The following is a 3398-nucleotide window of genomic DNA, read 5'->3' as shown; positions in this document are numbered from 1 at the left end:
TAAATCCAGGATGGTCTCATCCTTACTAATTACGTTTATGAAGACCCTATTTCCAAATCAGGTCATATTTTAAGGTCCTAGGTGCACAGGTCCTGGGGGCACTACTCAGGCCAGTGCACCGGGTTCCCCGTGTCAAGCTGAGGTTTCCTGGTTATCAGTTGCTGCTTTAGTCACGGCACATTTGCCTCCTGTTGGAAGGAAGGGTGCCTGCACCCCTCGCTGCATTTAGAAAGTGTTGCTGTGGCTCAGAGGTGGTCCCAGGAGAGGAGGGGAGGCAGACGGAGACGGCAGGGAAGAGCTGTCCTCTGGCCTCTGGGGCAGGGAAGGAGGAGATAGAGGGAGGCAGGTGTGAGTCAGGGCAAGAAGTGGACCAGGTGGGCCTGGGCCCAGTCTTTGCAGTGCGAGGAGATGGAGGTCTCCAGAGGCCCCTCAAAGGTTCCATCCGTGCACCAGGGTCCAGTCAGCAGGGTGAGTGACTGCCAGGTCCCATCTCACCTCCCAGGGAGGCTACACAGGGCTTTGGTTTTGCTGAGGGAGGGCTTGAGTCTGCTGGGCAGCAGCAGAGCCTCCAGCCACTGTCCCCTTCACCGTCCCCAGGCAGGGCCAGTCTGCCGTCCTCACTCCTAAGCCTCAGGCCCAAGACTGTGCGATCCTTAGCTGCTCTGGGCTGCCCCCACTTTTCATCCTGGCTTCCCAGCCACTCGGGGAACATTGGAGCCTCGTGAACAGTCCCTTTAACAGAGGAGCAAGGTGTGGACGCTGGGCATGCTCCTCAGGAAGGAGCACAGAGAAATCCCACCCTGGGCCCTGTGGGCGCTGGGCCTGCCTGGCCCAGTTACAGCAAGAACCAGTGCAGCAAGAATCCCAGCCTGTGTCCTGCCCCCGGCCTCCTTGTGTTCCAAGTCCAGGTTCCCCCATTGCCCAGCCTCGACACCTGTGACCCCATCGCACAGTCCTGAATACAGCCAATGGGCCATCTTGGCGAGGGTTGAAACCTTGGCTGGGTGTTTTGACCAAGAGACAGAATGACTTTGTCCTCCACCCCCACTCTCAGCTCCACCCCCAGAAGGGAACATTTTAGCCCAGAACTTAGAGTTCAAGGCTTCCCTTCGTTTCCACGAATCTCTGTCCTTGGCCACGTCTGGCATGTTCTGTGCCTCCTGCCCCTGCCCTGGACGGCAGTCTCCCATGGAAAGCCCCTGCTGGAGGGAGCCACACCCGAAGCAGTGAAGGAAGGAAGTCTGGCCAGGCCCGTCCAGCCCAGGGCCCACCGAGGTCTCGTTTCCTTTCTGTTTTCTTGCTAGCGCTCCTTTCAAAATCGCATCTCTCTCTTTTGGAGCACAACTTCTTTTTTTAACCTGAATGCTAACATGGAAAGAATGTGTTTCGCTTGCAGCGGTGCAGCGGCAGAAGCCATTTGTGGGGTGATTCATTCACCCGGGGCTGCTGACGTGCACGGGACAGGGTCAGGGGACATGAGCTGGCAAACTTGCTGTGAGTTTTCACTGTAGAGAGGTGTAAGAGGAAGCCAGTACATCAGAATGTTAACTCTCAAAATCAGCCCTTGATAGCTTTCTTTTCTATAATGAAGTGTATTTATAAGGGTTAACAAGAGAAGATGGGAATCCTAGGGAAGACTGGATCAGAGGTCAAGCTCAATCTACAGAGGAACTTCCCTCACCTTCCCAAGGATGCTGAGGGAGCCCTGAGCTGCAGAAAGGCAGCGGCCCATGGTAAGGCAGGAGCTGGACCAGGCGGGCTGCGTTAAACCCTGAGGCCTGAGCTTCTGTTCCATGGTTTTAGGCATCTCAACACTGAGAACTACTCTTTAAAAAATTCTGAGAAATCTTGGCTCAGTGTTTTCCCTGTCTCCCAAATCAGGGTTATACAGATAATGCTTGTACTTCTAAAAAGAAGCAAGTTGGTACAATGGACAAAGGCCTGTGCAGAGAGGATGGAGCCTGGGGTTGCTTCAGTCCCTAGCTGCGCTCCACCAGGCACTTAGGCACGCCAGGCTTCCAGGCGAGGGGAGGAATGTGAAGGCCTCACACGGTGCCTGGTGCACAGAACCTGCAGGAAGGAGCGGGCTGTGCTGGTGCAGGTCCCTACAGCAGAGTCTGTGACCTCCCTTCTGGTTGCCTCACTGGGCCCTTAGGATTGTACCTGATCCAGAGAGCTCTCCAGCAGACAGCTGGTCAACCCTGGGCTGCAAAGGCCCCAGGTGCTCTTTCCCAATCCTAAAGCAAGAACTTGGAGGACTCAACCTCAGGAGTGGCCAGGATATAACCGGCAGCTGCCCCACGCCTACCCGCAGCGGGGTACAGAAGGTGGGTCTCCTGCCCTCCACACAGGTGCAGTTCTCCAGGTCCCCGAGTACAGCTGCTCTGCTTTGATCCTCATCTACAAAACAGAGAGAAGGAGGAGGCTGTTTCCCTGCTGTGGTCTCCGTGGTGGTCTATTCTCAGAGCTCTTCTTATCCCCTCAGCAGGAGCAACTGTCCTCCTTGGGCCTGGGTCAGTTGCTGGCCTCCCTCTCCCGCATTCTGAAAGCCTGCTGAGATGGCCAATGCACTGTTTCCTGTACCTGGGGGTAACAAGTGATGGAAATGCGTTCTCCCACAGTTCTGGAAGCTGAAAGTCAGAAGTCAGTTTCACGGGGCCAAACTCAAGGTGTGGCCAGGACTGTGCTCCCTCTGAAGCCCTCGGGAGAGTCCATTCTTGCTCCCGAGCTTCTGTGGCCTCACGCCTTCCTTGGCCTGTGCACACCGCCTCCTTTGTGTGTGAGTTGTCCCTGCCTCTCTCTCAGAAGGACCTTTGTGACTGCACTGAAGGACCGCCATGGTGATCCCCCCAGCTCAAAAGCCTTGATGTAGCCCGGCACATGGTGCACCCCTGTAATCCCAGCAGCTTGGAGGCTGAGGAGGAGGATTATGAGTTCAAAGCCAGCCTCAGCAACTTAGGAAGGCCCTAAGAATTCAGGGAGACTCTGTCTCTAAATAAAATATTTTTTAAAAAAGGCTGAGGATGTGGCTCAGTTGTTTAGTGCCCCTGAGTTCAATCCCTGGTACCAAAAAAAACACCACCTTGACTTAATGGTGACTGCCAAGACCCTTTTTCCTTATCAGGTAGCGTTCGCGACTCAATGGCCATAACAGCTGGACAGGAACAAATCACAGAGATTGTGGGAAGCCCAGAGCCCCTGCTTCTAGTTGATGTGACTCCATCTTGCTATTGGTGTCGCCGGCCGGCTAGACCTGGAACTGGAAGGAAATGGGAACATGTTTGCTTTGGACTGAAAAAGCTTTTGACCCTCAAAACGAAAAATGTCCCAGCCCATGGATGTTTCTTTTTTCTCTGTGACCAATTTGAACCTAACACGTTAAGAAATATTACCCCAGA

Source organism: Ictidomys tridecemlineatus, chromosome 7 (assembly GCF_052094955.1).
Source record: "Ictidomys tridecemlineatus isolate mIctTri1 chromosome 7, mIctTri1.hap1, whole genome shotgun sequence".
Classification (NCBI taxonomy): domain Eukaryota; kingdom Metazoa; phylum Chordata; class Mammalia; order Rodentia; family Sciuridae; genus Ictidomys; species Ictidomys tridecemlineatus.
Note: the sequence above shows the minus strand (reverse complement) of the source record.